Below are 10,091 nucleotides of genomic sequence, written 5' to 3' on the forward strand. Positions count from 1 at the left end.
CCATGAAACTTAAGATTAGGATCTCATGCAGATTGCCACCCATGCTGTCCTGACTTTTTTGAAGCAAGACTTTTCTCAGGGATCTCATAGACAGGACTTTCAAGCAGTATGATGCTTATTCCCATGCTGGAACTTTTCTGTCTTACCCCAATCACAGCCACAGAGTGTGAAGAGGGATGCCCACCCCAGACGATGCCGCAGAAGTCAATCACAGCAATTCATCCTGATTTCTACCCTGCAAGAGATCTGGTCCTCTCCAGAAACCAAGGGGAAAAATTATTGGATTTTTGTGGGTTTTTAAGTTTATCTTCAGTACCCTTTCTGGTACAGGGAGGATTAAAGACAAGCAGTAAGTCAGTAGACTGTCAGAAACAGCTCCTTCAAACAAGCAGGAGGTTTGTCCTAGGTTGCAAGTGTCTTGCCTTAGGAAGACTGAATCCACTCTGCTGTTAGTGCTTCCTAGTATGTAGGAAGTATATCTCATACAGAAATATGAGTTAAAAGCAAACTAAGACCATATTGGTCATCTGAAGATAATCTATGAAGACTGGCAGGAAGAAGAACCAACTCCAAATGAGGCCACTAAAATAAAGCTTACGTATCTTTCATGTTATACAATAGTGAAGAGCCCTCACTGGGGATTCTGTAACTCCATTAATGCCAGTAAAGTAAACTTATAAAGAAAGCAAAGAAGATGCTTCTTGCAGCCATTGCCTGTTTGCTTTGCTGAAGAAGTTGTCCTATGCAGCTTTACAGCCGCACGAGGCCATTTCATGCAATGGTGGTGTCAGATAGTCTAGGATGAAGCTGCAAAGGTGTTAAGGTTAGAAAGCCATAGTTAGGCTAAGTACTCAAGAAATGTTTAATTAAAGCTATTCAGATACTTTGCTAGTGTGATACGCTGTTACAATATAAGCGTTGTCAATGAAAGGCCTTGCCAAGATTGGGTCAGCTTCACTGGGATTTCATTTGGGAAGGAAAAAGGGACTTGGGTAGGAGAAGGGTTACAAGAATTGCATTTGAATATTTTTATCAAATAAACCTTTAATTCTGAATGAACTCTTCTAGATTGCACTACCTTTAAAACAGCATGTAGAATATGGAATTTCAGTGGTTTTTTGTTTGAGGTTTTCAGTTCAATTTTAGGACAAAGACAAATTTCAGATTATTTAATGAATTTAATCTCTTTTCCTTCATACTGTTTTCTTACCTTAAAATCAGAAAGAGAAACCATTTTGCTAGACCTTTTATTTTTGCTAACTGACATAGTTTAAAGGTCTCTTTAGAACAGCATTTGCCAGGGATGATAAACCTAAAATCAGCCATCAAAGCAAGTTCCAGTTATCCAAATTTGTAATCAATTTGCTGAAAGGATAGCCTTAAAATGTCAGTTCATGTAAAGAATTGTGAAAATTGGTAAAGTACTTTAATAAATATGGGAACAGAAAGAGTCACTTAGGCTTCCTGCAGGCTGTAACATATTCAGAGATCACATATGAAGGCTCTTCTGACAAACAGTGGCTTTAAAAAGCGCCGATAACATCAGACAAGTTTTCAAGACTGTTGTATGAATAGATGGAATTTCTTTGAATATATTTTCTGTTTTCCTTTCGTCTCATGTATTGTTTCTCTTGTGAAATCCAGTACTTCATTTAAGCTCATCAGTTCTTCTACTTAGTTATCTCATCCCAAAGCCCTTGATTTTTAATCCCTCTTCTTTATATGGATGACAAATTAGGCATACTACTCTTTTATTCTTTAAGCACTGCTAATCTGTCACCCCCCATCCCTGTCTGGTGATGAGAGTCTTGCATTGTATGGAAATGCTCTTCAGCATGGAGGCTCCGTGTAGCCAAAGTGAAGTCCTGCTTTCCATGCAACCAAGGGCAAAAATTCCAGATTGCCACGAGTGATGGTAAGACTTTCTCCCTCTGATAAGAGTGGAAAAATCAGGTTGGTTCTCCTGTCCTGGAGGAGCTGACAGAGGAGGTAAGATGGGAGAAACCACATGGCAGCAGGTTCTCATTTTGGGCCAGAAGGTGGGTGGTGGGTGGACGTCCTTCAGAGCAGTGTTATCAGCATAGCTGCAAGAGGACAGGCATTGCTTTTTCCCAGCTGGTCCAGTGCAAAGCTCCTTAACACATTTTCCACCTGTGTCCTTCCCAGGCAAAGTCCCACCTTTTTGGAGGCCACCCACAGCTTGGACATTTCCATCTCTTCATGTGCCTACATCTCTAGAAACCACCTGTTTGGGCCCATGTTTAAGTTCTGCTGCTATCAGACATGACTTCTGGGGGGTGTGAGCCTGTCTGGTTAAACCAAGCCAGGCTTGTCTCAGCTTTTGTCATGTTTGACTAACTACCAGAATTGCTAATGAAGAAGAGGAGCCTTTAGGAAGCTTTATGAAGGAAATACAACAGATGGATGGGTCTCCATCACTGCTTTGTTTCTCACACTCCAACCACACAACCGTCCTTGAATGTGTGCGGGTGCCATGTGTATCCAGCTGTGTGTTTTAAGGGATTAATCTGACATAAAGCAGAAACAGCAAACACTGTTGGACAATGCTTTGCTGCACTAGTCCCCAGACAGAAAAGCTCATAAACTGGACAGGTCTGACTGTGCCTCCCTCAAGGGTAAAGCAGACCCAAAAAGGATCCAGAAATGGCATTAAGGTGCAGAGCGCTGCTGGTCCTCGGGAGGCTCATTTCACCTGCCACTGCATGCAGGATTGGCAGTGCAGAGAGAAGAGCAAGATATTACCTTCTTTGGCTGGATCCATGTGGTCATTGTGCATCCTCAAGCATTGTTTGCAATTATCACCATTCCTGAGCACCTCGGGTATGGGGACCAAGAGGAAAACCCCATCTGCCAAATTACCATCCCTCATCATGGGAGCTGGAGAGATCTCCATGCTGGTTTTCCAGGGTCTGCACTGTGAGAGTGTTCCACCAAAGGCCAAAGAAAGGGATGGTGTACGCTGATGTGAGGGCGAGCTGCCATCTCCCATCACAACCAAGGCAACCCTGATGGCCATGTGGGGTGCCCAGGTCCCCTTGTTGCTCTTTCTCCCACTCACCCGCTCTCTCTCCCTCTTCCTCTCCACAGCCTGAATAATTACAGTCTGCCACATGAAGCAATTACTGGGGGGGTTAGCCAGCTCCACCAAGAGATATTTTTTTCTTTTCTCTGTTTGTAGCTCCATTCAACGGCCCTGAGTGCCGCAAAGAGTTTAATAACCCATAATGACACCTCAGGCTTCCATGTCATTGCAGCCTCCCTAGGACTGGGGCAGTGGCAGGAGCGAAAAAAAAGATAATTAAAATCCTCATCTCCCTCTTAACTCTGCAGCCTCCTATTATCTAGAAAACACTGACTTTCGTACTTACGCTCTGTCACAACTGATGAACCCAGGGGAAGGGGGGCTGCAAGCAGCAAAGATGTGCTAGCTCTTCAGTAAGGGCAGCGAGATGTTTCCTGCCACCCCGGGAGAAACGCTCTGCCAGATCAGATGAGGTTTAGCAGCTTCAGACCTGGTCCGGTGGACAGGCCAGATGTGGGGTCCTGGGCCTCCATTCCCCCCACTGCAGAGGAGACCACTGGGACACGAAGAGCCCCAGTGCAGGGGTTGTTCTTCCAGCCAGTGGGTAGATCCCAAGGCAAAATCAAAAAAGCCAATTATGTTTAAAAAAAAAAGTGGCAGAAGATACACTTTCCTAGAGACGATGGAGCAGAGCTGTGCAACCTCCTCTAGTGCCTTTTTGCCTTGTTATGTGTCAGTACATTTTCACAGTGTAGTGTACAGGGTACATCTGCTCCACAGACGCAAACCAATGACTTAAGGATCAAGGCCAATACCCTCAACAGCTAAATGCAAACCTCTGTGTCCGAGATTTCACATTTCAGAAGGCCAGGTTAGGTTTTAGCTAAATCTGAGAATTTTCCTATTACCCACAAAAAATGACCTCCCGCCCCCCATTTTGAAGTATGGGGCCAGCTGGTCTCACAAGTCTGTTTTCATCTCCACATTCAGATTCAAAATTTTGTACTCATGCTGCTCAAATTTTGCCTTAAAACTCATCAAATCTCTCGTTGGTCAACAATGAAAATGCAATTCTGGGAAGTTTTTACAGCAATCAACTTTTCAGAGGAAAATAACCTGATTTCCAGCAAAATAGTGAATGGTTTGGGGAAAGGGTTTTCAGAGGGAAGGGAGGCTGCTTGGATGGAGAAAGAAATCAGCCTCTCCCCAGGAACTGAAAGTTTAGCCCTGAGTTTTCGGAAACAAACGCAGCAGCAATCCTTCTCTCTTTCAGGAAATGGATGTGGAACAGGCAAGTGAAAATTCAGAAATATTTTATTGATGATTCACCTGCCACAGCACAATCCAAAACAACCATCTTGTCTCAGATCAATGGGGAAGCACTTAGGAGCAATTTTCTCTTTGGAAATGTGAGCAGCAAGCAGACAGTCAGGAGCAGGTGGCAGAATAAAATGCACCGTCTCTTGGAGCATGTCATCTTGTGGGGTTGTAAAACTAATTGCTGACACCTCTGGCCCACTGTATTTCAACTCGTAGAGAAGTTCTTTAACAAGGTCATCAGGGAATGTCACCTTTGTGTGGAAAGGTAGCCTATGTGTATTGCAACAGGTGTCCTTCTGCACTACCAGTCCTTGTGATTTTAATTTATGTCTGTGATATCCAATATTTTACTCCCAGATCCTGGGGTCAGCTTTCTTAAAAAAAAAAATTAATTAAATGCAGCCCTTTTGAGAAGGGAGGACAGATTAAAGAGGCATCTAGGAGCTTCCAGAGAGGTGGAAAAACCCTCCAGAAACCAAAATTATCATATGGAGATCTGGCACAAAATTTTTGAACATTAAGTTTGACAGTGAATTTGCTTTTCTGGGAAAAAAAAAAAAAAAGGTTGCACAGGTAAACAACTGCCTGAAAACATCAGAAACATTATGACAAGAAAAATCAAATGTCCGGCACTAATCTTATTGCCAACAACCAGCGCAGAAAACACGGGGCTGCCTTTCTGACTGCTCACGCATGGCCGTGAGCAAGTCGTTTAACTCACTGCCTTTGTTTCCTGTCTTCTGCCTTGAGGCTGGTAATTGCTGTAACCTTCAGCTGCGAAGAACCAGTTAATAGTGGGCAACAGATGCAGAAATCAATGGAAATATTTGGCTTTTGCTGCCTTTCAGTCGTCTTGCCTGTAGTCTGATTGCCCATCAGGCCTTTGCATTGCTGAATACATGTGGAAAAGGGACTCATGCTACTGCTCATTTTTTCTCCAGACCCTTGGAAGTCCCAGCACTAAGAGGTTTGCAGTGACCTGGATCCTCCAACTCTTTCTCTAGATGAAAAGACAAAGTTGAGGGCATGTCCCCATTTTATTGCCAAGTTCATTAAGTCCCCATCCTACTGTATTAAGTCATTTTTGAAAGTGGGCTTTGGGGCGCTTAGTCTCTTCACTGCTAGTGACCATGGTGTCTGGCCTGATGTGTTTAACCCTCTTGCTCATCCACCCACGCCATGGAGCAAGAAGTAATTTATCTAACTCATGGCGGCATCAGAATGAAGAAAGACAAGCCATGTTGAGGGATCCAAAGCAAGTTCCCATCACTCTTTCAGAAGGACTGGAAACACATCACTGTGTGTTGCTGTGGTCTTAGCACAGCCAGAGCTGATGGTGTAGGACCAGAAGGGACTTTGACCCATTGCCACCAGTCCCCTGTGACTGTTAGGACCTGCACTACAAGGCTGAACAGTGTGGCTTGGACGAGTCTGGATCCCACATCTGCTCCTGGGCCATTCCCCTGAGTGTTGCTTTCCCTCAGTTTCCCAGTCACCCATCCATCACTGCTCTAGCTGTGGAAGCAAATTATGTTAGAAGACGACAAGGATTTTCCGTCAGTGCTTTGTCAGTGTTTGCCCAACACTCTCCTTTTTCATGAGCATGTCACTCCTTTGACATAGATACATCTCCTTCCCCCTCCTCTTACCCCCTTTCTCATCTTCTGTAACAGCAGCTCCAGGTCAGCAAGGTAGACCAGTGAAATGCAGCTCAGAGCTACTTCCGCACGAACAGAAAATCGCCGACTTCTTGTCCACTCTGTTGCCTCTCTCCTCAGGCACTGGAGGATAAAAACCATCTGCCTGTCAAACAAAAGGTCTGATGTGATTTTAGCATTACGAGTCAGACAAAGGGTCTCAGCCCTATGAAAATGTCACAATATTGACTTCATACAAATGTTTATTCATCGTTCTGTTTATAGGCAGAAAGGTGTTTTGCATTCAGCATCGAATGGATGAGATCTATTATGGAGACACAATCAGTTCTGAATTGGAAATTGTCACCAGCATTTCACAGTGAAGTCAATGCTTTCCTATTGATTCACATCTGCTCAGGATCTGATCTGTTATTCCTAACAGGTAGTCTTCAAGTAAATACATGGGAAAAAGCATGAGAAATATTTTCCTCTCTTTTTTAGAGGGTGAATGTAAATGTATCACCCATGGCAAGCTACCCAGCAGGCTTAAGAGGATGACTCATCAAAGCCCTGTGCTTCTCTTCTGGAGCTTTACGGTGTATCAACAATGTTTTATTGATCCACAGTCATGGAAAGTAAAGAAAGAAAAGAGTCTGAGATCTATACTGGTACAATATGCCTGACTTCAGTAATTCTGCCATTAAGCTACTAGGATGACGCGATGGAAAAGCAGGGTCTACGAGATTACATTTCCTATCCTCCCAATGATAGGACTGTCCTCTACATATACAGATCCTTTAATCTAGTGGAGAAGAGAACAAAAAGATTAGTAGCTGAAAGTTAGGCAAAGAAGAAAAGTTCAAGTAAGCAGTAGGACATACATTTTTAATAGTGATGGTGAGCAAGCCCAATGGGCATCAGGAAAGCCATGTTCTTCTTTGCTTGAAGTGTCCTAACCAGAACAGGTACCTCACTTGAAGATTGTGTCCATCGGACACAGAGAGAGGACAACGTAAGACTAATGGGGATGGCACAGCCCACGTGCTGTGCAGGAGGAGATATGGCTGCGATGACCCATCTCACAAAGCACAAAGCCGGAGCAAGGGTACCTACTGTCCCCAGCCAGGAACACAGGGTAGACCCCTACCAATTCCTGCCAGGACAGCATGGCTGAGGTCCTTCTACCTTGCACCTGGCCAAGGCTGGTCTTGGAAACTTCACTTTTTTAGTGAGAAAAGACAGGTAAGAAAACACCATCCCTGCAGAGGAAGTCTTTAGCCTTCCCATGTGTACCAGCTGGGAAAATGCGTGTCTCTGCATCACTTAATGTGGTGGAAATTATGTGTTTTGAGTGCTCATCCTTTGCCCTTCCCCTGTTGGTGCAGGCAGTGCCTGCCTCAGGAGAGTTAATAGTACTTTCACTTATTTAATTTACATCAGGGACGTGCTAGATGGCAACGAGGCATGCTGGTACAAGAGGAAAAGCACCGCAGAAGAACAGGTTAACCCCCCCCCAGATCTTCATTGTTCCGTCTCCCTTCTCATTCCTATGCCCAAAACATCACCAGAAGCAAATAAATGCCTTTCTGGGGGGAGATAGCATGTGGTTTTCTCCAGCAATCATCTCCTCTTTCTCATATTGCTTCCCTGCTTTTCCCGTGGGTTTGCCTTCCCCCAGCTCCCTGTCCCCTTCTGCCCCACCTACGTCTGACCCGCACAGTGGCAGAAGCCTGGCCATAGCCTGAAGGGATTTGCCTTGTGCCTTTAGTGGGATGGTGTTCGTTCGTTTCCCTTATCTGTCCCCAGTAGGGCCATGTGTTTTGTCTCTGCTCCCCCTCCCTGCAGATGCGTGGTTGAGGGCAACGAGAGACAAGGGGTCCTTGTAAGTGACTTATGATAATTGCAGAGCAGCAACTGCTCTGAAAATCTAAATTCCTCCCTGACATTTCCAGTCTAAAGCTCCCACTGACTCAGCTGCTGCTTGTGATATTTAAACAAGGATTATCTCCTTTTTTATTCTTTTCTTTTTGATAATGGGATGGCAGAAGGCTAGTTTAACACTTTCCTACGGTTTGTTTGGCTGTTACAGATCCAGTGCTCTTCAGGACTGTAATCAAATCTCCGCTTCCCAAGTCAGTCATTTAGCATGACTGGGATGAACAAAGGCTCCCATGATAAAAAAGCAAGGATCTTTCACTGGATTGTCATCTTTTCCAAATTTTTCTTCAGCACGAGCTTTAGCATACTGGGAAATTTACTACTTTGGGTGTAAAAAGACTTACCCCATTGGCTTCAGCACAACTGTACTCGACTTATCCCTCCGGGTCCTCACATATTGCATCTTACAGTAGTTTTCTGTATACTAAAATAGAATTTATTTTGTAGGGATGCTGAGTAGCATCTCCACAAAGGAACCTTAAAGAAAGCTCAAGGAACTTTTTGATCCCCAAGAGATGCAAGTGCGGCAGCACTGGGGGAGAACATGCACTAATCAAAGCTCTCCATCAGTTCAGAAACCACCTGGCAGGCAAGGGACAGCACTGCAGGTAAGTAATACCCCATCAGACCCCTCATTTCAGTGCTTCAAAAGGGCATCAAATATGCAGAAAGTCAGTCCCTCTCACGACAACACAAAGCAGGCATCCAGCCCCAAGCTTGGGTCATCCTGAGCAAGCCCTCCATGCCCCAGAGGATGCCCCAGGGTGGCCCCGGGGCACACAGGCTCCGGGAGGCTGCCACAGTGCTTGGTTTCTGGGGGCTGTGGGATGCTGCAGCCTTCTCGCCAGCACTCAGAAATGGGAGCAGGATCAATGTGCCTGATAATCTGTCATTACGGCACATGCTGAGCCAGATCAGCCCTTCCAGTGCCCTGCCATTAGCCAGCCATTTATTCCTGAAATTGGCCGAGAAATTGCTGAGGATGGGGCGAGGGGAAGCTGCGGGAGGGAGCTGAGGGAGCCGAGTCTGGGATGCAATCCCAGCACCGCATGCAGGACCATCTTCTCACCCTGGCACTGGGGTTCTGCAAATGACTGAGCAAAATCCAAGCATTTCTCTCTCTTTTTCAAGGAGATGGAGGGGTTAGGAGGTGGTAAGGGGGCTTTCCCACCCCCTGTGATGGAGATTAGGGTAGGGTGGACTGGACAAATTTAAGCAGTGCAGACACATTTGAAAGCACAGAGAAGGTGGGCACACGGCCATGGGTTGAACCAGTAGAGGTTTGGGACAGGAGTGAGGGTCTTCCTGTGTTCACGGGCATCCATAGCACTGACACTGGCGGTGGGAGCGGCGGGGCCCCCATATCTTGCTGCGGCCCCTATCACACTGCCACAGTCAGGAAAAGCAAACACATCCCTAAATGGAGATGCTCCCGCTGCCCTGCCGATAAGCAGCGCAGGGCGGGTGCAGAGACAGCTGCCTGTTGTTCCCTGTGCCCCGTGACGCAGGGCTGCTTTTCAGCCCCAGCAGTGCCTGGAGAAGGTCTCCGTTAAGCCCCTGTTTGATCAGAGCGAGTGCTGTTTTGACTGTGTCCCTGCTGGGGGAGGCCAACGCCTTCAGGCACCTTAAATGAGCAAATGGTGCAGAGCTGGTGTGTCCCCACTGCCTGTTTTGGGTCACCATCCCACCCTCATCATCCCCCCTCCCAGTGCCAGACCTTCCTCACATGACAGCCTATGGTCTCAGAGACATCATCCAGGACAGGGGCAATGCAGATCACGCCAGTCCTCAGATGGGCAGAAAACCTGGTCTCCATCTCCATCTCATGGTCCCCCCCGACTTGGGGTACCTGTTTCCACTCCTGGGATGTCCCCATGGCAATTGCAGCTGCCAGGCAGCGGACACCCGAGGCTGAAATCCAATGCTGCTCACCATTTTGCTCCTTGAGAATAAAGCTCCGGAGAAAGAGCATGCTCTTCTCTTCCAGCACAACTGGGGATCCGGCAGTGGCGTATGGCTGTGCACTGGCTGTGCACAAGACCTCCTCTTCTGGCACTATTCTCTCTCCTAGAGAGCAGCAGGCAGCCACCAAAGCATGGTCAAAGCAGTGCAGCTTAGGCACAGAGCGATAACGGTGTCTTGGGTGCCGGGGT

The sequence above is a fragment of the Pygoscelis adeliae genome, unplaced genomic scaffold (assembly GCF_000699105.1).
Source record: "Pygoscelis adeliae isolate BGI_AS28 unplaced genomic scaffold, ASM69910v1 Scaffold166, whole genome shotgun sequence".
Taxonomy (NCBI): domain Eukaryota; kingdom Metazoa; phylum Chordata; class Aves; order Sphenisciformes; family Spheniscidae; genus Pygoscelis; species Pygoscelis adeliae.